This window comes from Pelodiscus sinensis, chromosome 2, assembly GCF_052426305.1.
Source record: "Pelodiscus sinensis isolate ZL-2025 chromosome 2, ASM5242630v1, whole genome shotgun sequence".
Classification (NCBI taxonomy): Eukaryota; Metazoa; Chordata; order Testudines; family Trionychidae; genus Pelodiscus; species Pelodiscus sinensis.
The window spans coordinates 95314836-95326260 of record NC_143053.1 but is presented as its reverse complement, the minus strand read 5'-3'; the positions used below and the strand labels follow the sequence as shown (position 1 = coordinate 95326260).

General features: G+C 42.4%; 1 long non-coding RNA gene across 1 annotated transcript in view; it reads right to left on the bottom strand.

The window, feature by feature from the left end:
- Positions 1–342: 342 nt before the first annotated feature.
- Positions 343–11425, bottom strand: part of LOC142826746 (uncharacterized) — a 68181-nt gene continuing 57098 nt past the window's right edge. Inside the window, exons 2-3 of the long non-coding RNA XR_012900976.2 lie at positions 2346–2478; positions 343–608 (exon numbers count right to left, since the gene is read on the bottom strand). This is a non-coding gene — a long non-coding RNA (uncharacterized LOC142826746). The remainder of the gene's footprint in view (positions 609–2345; positions 2479–11425) is intronic.

Below are 11425 nucleotides of genomic sequence, written 5' to 3'. Positions count from 1 at the left end.
TGAGATAAAGGAAAAGCAACATTGTCTTCTCAAGAATCTTCAGGCATCTCACAGCATCAAGCTTGCCATCCCACTCGATGAGGCCATTTTGGAAGTTGCCAGTGAATTATGACAAACTCCAGCTTCTGCACTCCCAACAAATAAAAGGGACAATAAGAAATACTTTGTCCCACCTAAGGGGTCAGAGTTTCTATTTACACACCCGCATCCTAACTCATTAGTTGTTGACGCGGCATAACAAAGAGCAAAGCCCCCCCCCCCCCCCGCTCCCAATACAGAAATCAGACAACAGACAAGGACGCAAAAAGACTAGATTTATTTGGGAGGAAAGTTTACACATCATCGACCCTCATCCTTCAAATAGCCAATTACCTCACACACTTATCGAGCCAGAACTTCAATAATTATACCAAACTCCCTACGCTGATGGAGTCCTTGCCTGAGTCCAAAAGGTCCATCTTAAAGTCTGTCGTCCAAGAGGGCTATGCTTCCACCATAGCCAGCTTGCAAATAACAATGGACGTAATGGACATGCAGCATGAGAGACAGCCATGGCAGTTGTGATGCGGAGGGCTTCATACCTCCAGGTTGCCGTCCCCCCCAAAGACCTACAAGTGAAGTAGAAGATTTACCATTCAAGAAAGACAATCTTTTTGCTGAAAAGACCGACACGGTTCTGCATTCGAGTAAGGATTCTAGATCAACTCTCAAAACCCTAGGGAAGTACACCCTGCCCTACAGGAGAAGGTGCTACACTCCTTTCCGGAGGCACTGTGATTACACCTATACCAGGCAGCAGCAACACCGCTCCTTTGACCAATCACACCAATATCACCGGCCTCCCAGACTCCGTAACCAGAATAAACGCCCACAAACTCAATCCAATCCCAAGCGGCAGGTTTGACTGCTTGGTCACGAGCAAGCAACCAGTGTTACCAACCTACCCATCGGTCACGAGTACCCATTTGTTTCACCATCACTTGCGCCTGTTCTACCATCAGTGGATGGATATCACCAATGACAAATGGGTATTGGAGATAATCCAATTCGGTTATGCCATACCATTCCTATCCATCCCTCCCACAACCCCACCAAACTCATCCCTCTTCAGGGACCCCTCTCACAAAGATTTACTGCGTGCCAAGATCAACCATCTACTAGAAACTGGCACAGTAGAAAGGGTGCCCGATCATTTCAAAGGGAAAGGCTTTTTTTCCCCATTACTTCCTGGTACAGAGAAAACAGGGGGATGAAAACCAATATTGGATCTCAGACAATTAAACAAATATCTCCGAAAGCAACGTTTCAAGATGGTAACCCTGGCATCGATAATTCCATCCCTGGAACAAAACGACTAGTTTGCTGCTCTCGACCTACAGGATACAAATTTCCACATTACAATTCATCCAGCACACTCACGGTTCCTACACTTCACTGTCAGCGAAGACCACTTCCAATACCATGTCCTACCATTCAGGCTCTCCGCTGCCCCCAGAGTGTTTATGAAAATGCTCTCAGTAATGGCAGCCCACCTCTGATACACTGTGATTGTTATATTCCCTTATCTAGAAGACTGCCTTATAAAAGGTCGAACCTCCTTGCAAGTAATCACAATGCTTGACAAACTTTCCTGTCCTTAGGCCTACTCATGAACGAGGACAAATCCACACTACAACCTGCCCAGGACTTGGAGTTTATTGGGGCACAACTAGACTCCATAGTAACAAGAGCATTCCTACCCTTGGCCAGATTTCATTCAATCCAACTATTGATAGACACCTTCCGAGCCAAACACATGGTACAGGTGTTCACAGCTCTCAGGCATATTGGCAATATGGCCGCTACAACTTTCGTAATCCCTCATTCCAGAATACACTTCCATGCTCTATGACATTGTTTGGCCACTGTTCACAACCACACCACTTGAGATGTGCACAGGGTAGTGGATTGACCCAAGGTCATTGCCTCCCTTGGTGGACCATAGACAAGCATTTGCTGTCAGGCGTGCCCTTCCCCCAACCACTACCATGATATATGATTACTACGGATGCTTCCCTCATGGGTTGGGGTGCACACATGGTCAGAGTCTCTATACATTGCCACTGGGCACCCCACAAGACACTGCTTCACATAAACCTTCTGGAGCTCAAGGCCATCGCTAATGCTTGCAAACATTTCCGCAACCAAATACTCAACTGCACAGTAAAACCTAACAGACAATGTAGCAACAACATATTACATGAATCGTCAGGAAGGCAAACATTCATGATCCCTATGTGCAGAGGCAGTTCGACTTTGGAATTGGTGCATCACCAACGGCATCACTCTTGTGACATCAAACTTACCTGGCATCAACAACACAACAGCAGACTCCCTCAGCAGGAACTTCGCATCAGATCATGAATGGGAACTTCCCCACAGAGTCCTCCATTTCCTCTTTCGACAATGAGGGACACCACTCATCAACCTCTTTGCAACCTACAACAACAGGAAATGTTGCCGCTATTATTCCAGAGCAGGACTCGGTCGCCATTCCCTCGGAGATGCATTTCTTATCAGCTGGAAGGGTCTCCTGATGTACGCCTTCCCCCTCATACCACTCATTCCAAAGTTCTTCAGTAGGTCAAGATGGACTGGGCCACGATCATGTTGGTAGCTCCAGCATGGGTGAGGCAACACTGGTTCCTGCTCCTCCTACAACTGTCCTGGTATCCTCCATACCAGTTACCACTACTCCCAGATCTAGTCACTCAGGACCACGGTCGCCTTCTGCTCCCACAGCTTCACACACTGCACCTCACAGTGTGGTACCTAGCTGGCTGAATGCTGCCGTAACGTTATGCTCCAATCATGTCAAAAATGTCCTGCTACAGTAGGCGACAAAATACAAGAAATACCTACCTCGCAAAATGAAGAAGATTCACTAGTTGGTGCTCCGAACACTGTATCGACCCTCACGCTGCTCCTATGCACAACATACTGGACTACATAATGGAGCTGAAACAAACTGAATTGGCCATAGCATCACTTAGAGTACATCTTGCGGTAATGGCAGCTTTTCGTCACCCAATTGAGGGATATTCCATATTTGCTCATCCCCTCACAAAGAGGTTCCTCAAGGGGCTAACGAATTTGACCCCCCCCCTTCAGACACCTCCCCAACTATGGAATTTGGACATAGTTCTATGAACTCTCACAGCCCCACCTTTTGAGCCATTAGCCACAATACCTCTCCAGCTCTTAACCAAGAAGTTGGTGTTTCTACTCGCCATCACCTCCACCCGCAGAGCCAGCGAGCTATCGGTGTTGATAGTGGTATCCCCATACACCATTTTTCAGAAGGACTGTGTCATCCTTAGACATCACCCAGCCTTCATCCCTAAGGTCTGCTCCGAATTTCACATTAATGAACCTATTATACTGCCCTCATACTACCCCAAGACGCATGCTTCCCCTCATGAAGCAGCCCTTCATACTCTAGGGCTACGTCTAGACTACATCCCTTTTTCGGAAAAGGGATGTAAATTAGACGTATCCGAATTGCTAATGAAGCGGGGATTTAAATCTGCCATGCTTCATTAGCATAAAAATGGCTGCTGCTTTTTTTTGGCACGGAGCTTTGTCGGAGAAAAGCGCCAGTCTAGACACTGATCTTTAAAAAATAAAGCCTTTTCCGAAAGATCCCTTATCCCTTATTTCAAGTCCTTATTTCAAGAGGGATAAGGGATCTTTCGGAAAAGGCTTTATTTTTCGAAAGATTAGCGTCTAGACTGGCGCTTTTCTCCGACAAAGCTCCGTGCCGAAAAAAAGCAGCAGCCATTTTTATGCTAATGAAGCGGGGGAGATTTAAATCCCCGCTTCATTAGCAATTACAATACGTCTAATTTATATCCCTTTTCCGAAAAAGGGATGTAGTCTAGACGTAGGCTAGATATACGCAGAGCTCTAAGCTTTCTATATAGACTGCACTAAACCTTTTTTAGAAAGACAGACCGGCTTCTCCTTTCCCTGGCAGAACTGTTGAGAGGGAAACCCATTACATCTCAAAGAATTGCTAACATCACTATCCTGCATAACCCAGTGCTACGCCATACAGGAATACCACTCCCTGAATGCCCTAGAGCCCACTCCACTAGAACCATATCAGCTTCCGATGCCTTTCTGAGAGGTGTTCCCCTTGTAGATATTTGTAGGGCAGCCACATGGGCATCCTATTGCATTTTCATAAAACACTATGCCATCCAGCGTAGATGGCTGCCTGATAATTCCATGGCAGCTGCAGTCCTTTCATCTGCCAATAAATAAGGGGCTCTGAATCCCACCTACCTTTATACGGGGGGATACTACTGTGCAAACACCTACAGTGGAGCACCCCCGGGGACATGCATCTCAAAGAATGACAGTTACTGCACCAAGGTGAGTAACTTCGCTTTTTCTTCATTTAAATCATTGTTCTGTGTTGGGGCAGGGGAGGAGACATTCAGTATTTAGGCTGCCTCTGGGAGAGAGGGCAACCCCAACCTTCTTTCACCACAGCAGCTAAAAGCCATATGAGAAGCACCTCTCCATGGCCACTGCAGCTACAGCAGGCACAGCCAGAAAAGGGTTGCATGTCCTCCAGCTGGGGGACAGAGTCACACAGACAAACACACAAACAGAAAAACTCTCTGAAATATATAATAGATTCCTTTCTCTAACCTGCCTTCTGCTGGCCCAATTGGGTTATAGTTCTCCTGGTCCCCATCTCTGGACCCTTGCCGACCCCCCACTGGCATAAGTGGCCCTCCTGCCAGGCCCTTCCTTTCCACTTTATGAAAAACAATCAGATTCTAGGCTTTTCCCATTGTCCTGGCACAAGCAAACATCTTGCTTTAAGCCAGTGTTTCCCAATTTTATTTGGCCACGGAACCCCTAGAGTTGCCTTAAAAAAAAGGCCCCTGCCACGTTTCGTTGAGCAAAAAAAAAAAAAAGCCCTCGCCATGGCTCTGACTCTTTAACAGGAGGCAGGGGAGTGCCGGCTCTTCGCGGAACCCCTGCTTTCACTTCACAGATCCCCAGGGTTTCCCGGCGCACCAATTGGGAAACACTGTTTTAAGCTATGACAAGAGAAAGCTACATACCAAATTTGGTGGTCCTAGATCTTACTGTTTAGAAGGCATTCTTGAATGAATGCATGCACAGACTGATGGACAGACAGATGCACATTTCTAAAATATTAAGTAACATAAGCAAAATCATGGAAGTGAAATAGAGTTTTGCCTTTGTCTTAAATGGGGCTAGGATTTCACTGAAATATATAACTAATCTCAGTGTATTTAAAAGTTTCAGAGGGGTAGCCTGACATTCTATGGGACTAATTTACTTAAGCCTTTTTGAAAATCCAACCCTGCAGCTTTAAAGCCAAATCCTGAAGTCCTTATTGTAGAAAACCATTAAAGAAAATTGATATGAAAAATCAGGCTTATAATTAGTGGCAACACAGATCAACTATTTCTAATTTAAGATTAGGCTCAATAAAACAAATGAGTTATATTGTCACATACGCTGAACACCTATATTTTTCTCTGCCTTGTATGGCATTTATTGGTATTCAGCACTTCAGAAAATCCGGCTTTAAGAGTCCAACCCTAAGCATCCATTTTTTTAAATGTTTGCCATATGTCTCATAAATTGAGATTAGCCATATTGTTATACTATAGTATCAGTAATAACATAGTATACTATATATTATGATCCATATTTATCAAGATGATAGCAAGAAATATGTTCTACCGTCAATGTTCTTCATTTCTGATTAATGGGAAAATATGTAGAAATGCTTTGCATATTAAAATAAATACAAGGAGAAATCTAGTGGGAAACAATAATTTGAACTAAAGACTTCTACAGGGCCAGGTGATTTCTTCTTTGTTGGGGAACACTGATAAGTCCTCTCTTTTTATGCCCATAAAAATAGTTGAAAGGAGCCACCTTGATAAAAATTACATTCTAAATTAGCAGATAACACTCTGCCAAATAAATCATATAGCCCAGTCTCTATGTTAGACAATCAATTATAGTTCAAATGAATCCATACAAAATTCCATAATTTTGAGTTAGAATCACAGTTCTTGGAATTTAAAATATTACTTCGGCAGAGCCTCAAAGGTCAGCTAATACAATAGAGAGCAATTTCCAGTTAGCAAAATCTTCTTTTATTGACATATTATAACCTTTATAGCCATGTGGTAGATAGCATCAGGATTTTAATTTATCTTCCATGATACTTCCTCTCATAATAATAAAGAATGGGATTTATAGAGCTCCTCGCAAGCAATGTATTTTCTCTCTCTCTCTCTCTCTCTCTCACACACACACACACACACACACACACACACACACACACACACACACTTAAATAATCAGAAAATTATTAACTTGCTTTAATATTTATGGCTTGCCTTTCCATCCGCACCCCATATTTAAGGTTGCCCAACATTTCCTACTACAAGACCCTGGTTGGAGTTGCTTATAAATTTGCCAGACTAACTATTCAGACTGAAATTTTCCATGCAGTCAGAATTTATTTAAGAAGTTTCAGCAAAAATGGTTCAGCTGTTTTGAAGAATGAGCTTAGGGAAATAATATTTGTCCAAGTTATAAACCTTTGTGAAATCTCAGCTCACACATGTTCAGTTCAGATTTGTTGGAGATTGGTAGTTAAATTCTCCAGATATTACATCTGCACAGAGCATGCTCCAGAGCAGAACTGTGGAGGCCAAGCAGGACTTTTGCTGCAATTGCTCCTCTCAGTGGCTGTAAGGAATTGTGGCTTCACGTACCAGGGCCGAGAGCAAGGAGATTGTGGTCTCAATCTGTTCAAATGCTATAGAAGACAAAGAGCCTAAGTCAAATACAGAGAGGAAATACAGTATATAATACATAGTCACTAAGGAGACAAAATAATGTTGAGAGGATAAACTTAATTCTGGAATTATCTGTCATTTCAGTGCTATACTTTGCCAATTTAACATTCTGTTAGCGTAGTTATCTGTAATAAAGAAAGAGGCTTTGGTTATTGAAACAATCTGGAACTTCCTAGGATCTACCCACCAAAAAGAAGTGAAAAGTATTTTCACGTCATAACTGCTTGGCTTATTGAAACCACTTCTTGCCTCTACATAAAGCTACATCCAATATAATGTAATCTACCTGTACGTGTGGGATTAATACTCTTTTAAAAGAAGAGAGAGATAAGTCATCATGCTCTGCCATGAAACAAAGAAAACATTCCTAGCTGTCAGATGGTTAAGCACAGGAATAAATTGCCTAGGAAGGCTGTGGAATCTCTCACTGGAGATACTTAAGACCTAATTAGATAAACATTTGTCCAGGATGATCTAGACGGTGCTTGTTCCTGCTGAGAATGAAGGAGACTGGAATTGATGGTCCTTTCCAGTTTTAGTATTCTATGATTCTAACCTGCAGGAAAATAAAACATTCACATATTTGACCCACTGCCCTTTGGACTGTCATGTTTTCCCCAACATATCACAGAGGCTAGGTCTATACTATCGCTATTTTTTAGAAAAAGCTATGCAAATTGCACTCCGCAATTTGCATAGCTTTTTCTGATTTCTTTTCGAAAAGAAACTTTTCCACCTCTTTCAGAGGAGCCCTTATTCTTTGTTGAATGAGGTATACAGGGTCCCCCCAAAAGCATGTTTGCTCTTCCGCAAAAAAAAAGTGAATGAGCTAACACGTTCCCTGGACGTGATGGAGTTTTTCTGGAATACCTCCAGTATCCCAGAAAACCCCCACAGTGCAGACATACCCAGAGTCACATTGTGTAAAGATGAGACTTTCAATGAAAATAATGCCTTTAATTCAATGTCTTTTACTTATTTTAAACAAGCTGATTTTCTTTTCCTCCAACGATAATCTGTGTTTGGAATTCTGTGTCTTTGGAGGTTCTGGTATACACTGGTGTGTTCATTTCTGTGTGTGGTAAAAGGAGTTCTCCATGTGCACATAAAAAGTAGAATTCTGCTAGCTTCTCTGAAGCTAAAGTATGGCCAGAATAATGCATTGACAGGTTGCATACTTTGTTTTTAACTATTCAATTAAAAAGTTACTTCCTGTAGCAACTGCTATATTATAATTGTTTCTACAATTATAATAAAGGTAAAACTTGACAAAAATCACTCTTTGCAGGTGTCTAACATAACCACTGGACATAACAACCTACTCACCCAAAATCTGTCCTCAGCCTGCTGTATTTCACTTTTAAGTTCATCCATCTTTCTTTAAAATTGCATTTCCAGTCTTCACTTCAGCTCTTACAGCTTCCTTCAGTTCCCAGGGTGGAACTGCTATTCTTATTTTTAATGAAAAAAAAAATGTATTTGTCCCTTCATTATTTTTCCCTGTTATCCCTCACATATCAGATACAGATGTGAATTTTATCATTTCATTCAAAAGCCTACTGCACAAGCATTAGTCAGACATGCCTTTGGAAATCAACCCACAGAGTCTCTTTCTTGTCAAAATGTAGCCGAGCCTCTCACTGTCACTCTCTACCTCTCTGTCTTTCTGCTATCAGCCAGGTAGTTACTGGTTTATCCCACAGTGTTTCACTGATTATTTTTTTTAGCAAGGCTAATATTCATTAGCAGCTTTGATACGAAGGTGCATTTGGTTTTTATTCATGTTTGTAAAAGAAAGTCACTAGTATCAGTGACCAAGATCAAACATAATGGGCTAATTTTCAAAAAGCACACCTTTAAGAATTAGATTTGCAAGGAAGCAAGAGTACAGCCTCAGTTATATGAAGGTTTACTACTGGCCCATTAATATTAAAAATGAATTCAGTGATGTTAAAAACACATACAAAAATCATAAAATAGCAGAATATGCAAGTGTAGGCAGAACAAATGGCTATTTTGCCCAGCATACTATCTTGCATCCATTCATGCTCAGCCCTGGTAGGAAACATTGGAATGCAGTGGATAAAGGAGGAGGTCAATCTACAAGCAAAGCCATAATGGTAGATAACAGGGGACTATCCCATTAGCCAGAGCTATAGTCTCATGTTCAGATATGTATCAGCCCAGGAAGAACTCTTTTGAAGGAGCAGAGGAATGGTAGATAGATGCTTGTCCACACTGATATTATTTAAATACCACAGCATGGTGGTGTCAATAATATAATCTTTGTAACCTGTAGTCAAAATGAACTCATGGCTCTCCCAGCTGATTGCTACTTAAGCACCAGAGCATGGCATTGTCTTAGTTCTAGGGCTGCTGCCAGGAACCTCCTTGTCTGGACATGTGCTTGTGTGGCCATTCAGGAGAGAAATTCAAATGCTGCCCAGTTGATTAGCAGAGTGCCCACTGACTAGGTTTTATATTTCAATTGATGGTGCAAATGGATGGAAAACATCTGCTCATGGATAGAAAAGATTAGAGGTCACATTGGTCCTGGCTACACTGAAGTACCCTCCATTGCTTTACCTGCCAGTGAATTATGGGTCTTAGCTTTCCTTTTGTAGACAAGGTTTCCTATTGTAAACATCAAGATTGTTTCATTGTTTGTTCACCTTGGCTTCTCCATTTTTTGCACTCAGCGGCAGATGAGCCATACTAAGAAATAGTTGGAAAGGGATGTGTTAGGAAGACAAAGACCTGTTCTAAGTAGAAACCAGATGGATTCCATTGTTAGCAGTCAGCCCTGAAAGGAAAGGATATGCCTGCTTATTTTTGCTGTGAATTAATTTTAAATGGACTTCTTGATGCAGCTGGCCAGCAACTACAGAACCCTGTTTTTGCCACCCTCTGTGTGCATGCCTGTTAGATATGATGTAGTTTATATTCATTGTGCGCAAGATAGTACAGCTCCTCTGAATCACCATATCCCTGTGAGATTATAGAATAATGATGCATACACACAGTACAAAACTCATTCCATGTAGAGAGACAACATTTTTAGAATCAATTAAAACCACATTTTTGTCCACTTAGATACCACTCAATCAGACATCTGTCTGGAGTATAAGTATATTTTCTGAAGGGTAAATGCAGCCACATCAACCAACATTAGAAACCAATTAATTTCATAGTTTTCATCCATTAGTCTTCAAATATACTGAAGAGATCATCTCTGACCCTGTCCTTGTTGAGACATGACCACATTAGTGAGTAAAGCATGTATCTGTCTAGTTCCATTATAGGAAATGCTACCATTTCACTGAGCCAAGTAACAGGCAGCATTGTCTTTTAACAACTCCATGCTAAACGTCTTGGAAATTCCTTCACTTATCCTCATCAAAAAATCAGTGGTGACAGCATGGATGTTTCATTGTTACAAGCTGTAACTGGGCTTCAGTCACAGTATTTTTCTTCATTGGCTCTGGGAGTGAAACACACTTGGCACCACAGAGTCACAAGCCTCCACCCAGACTCCAGTCCATGTGACCCATTTTTTTTCTGGGTGTGGTGTTACTAGCAAAGGCACACTAGTAAACTAAATTTAGTGTGGGGCCAATAGATGGAAAATGCCTTTGTCCCAGAAGGTGGTCCAACCTGGAAACTACCATATCTATCACTGGCAGATATCTCCAGTCCGAAATAAGCACAGACACGAGTGTCAAATTTAAAAGATATATTGAATACAACAGGTGGTAACACAAAGAATAACCCCAGAATACAACACTGCATAAATCAACCCCTCACCCCAGAAGTAATAGAAGATAGCACAGTATAACTAGACAGGAGAGCACTATACTCAATCTGTTCTAAAGTCAGATGACAGCCGAGGCTCGGGACCTTCAACCTGTTGGCATAGGCAGCCTCAGGGGAGGAACACTGAGGAGTCCAATTGATGATTTGTCATTGGTATGACGGTAGGTATGTTACACAGGCACCCGATAATAATCAGTTCTCAGCTTCAAAATAGGGCCTTCGCCACAATGGTTGGAGTGGAACTGGGTGATAGGCAGCTGCTCTCGGTCCGGAGCTACAGGTAGCTATAACCCACAAAACTGGGCAATTGCCACAGTAGTGAGCTAATGCACCCTGTAGGTAGTAGTGGAATTGAGTCTGGTCTGGTCTGTTGGGAAGCAGGTCCTGGCCTTCGCCACGGCTCTTCTTCAACTGCAAGCCAAACTGTCAGCTACTGGAAGATAAGAAGGAAGAAGAAGCAGGATGAGGAGAAGCCCGATCCCTTCAGGGGTCTGAGCTTATAAAGGTCCCAAGGCGGGAAAACAGCAGGAGCGTCTCTAGTGCACAAAGTGTAGTGTTGGGTGCAGATTAGCATTCCTGGTGCAGATTTTAGTGCCATGTGCAGAGCAACAGTGTTGTGTGCACAGCCACATGCTGTGTGCAAATGATGGCTTTTGGCGGCAAAAGTCTTTTAGTCCTTTGGATTCCATTTTGATTTCTGTGTAAAA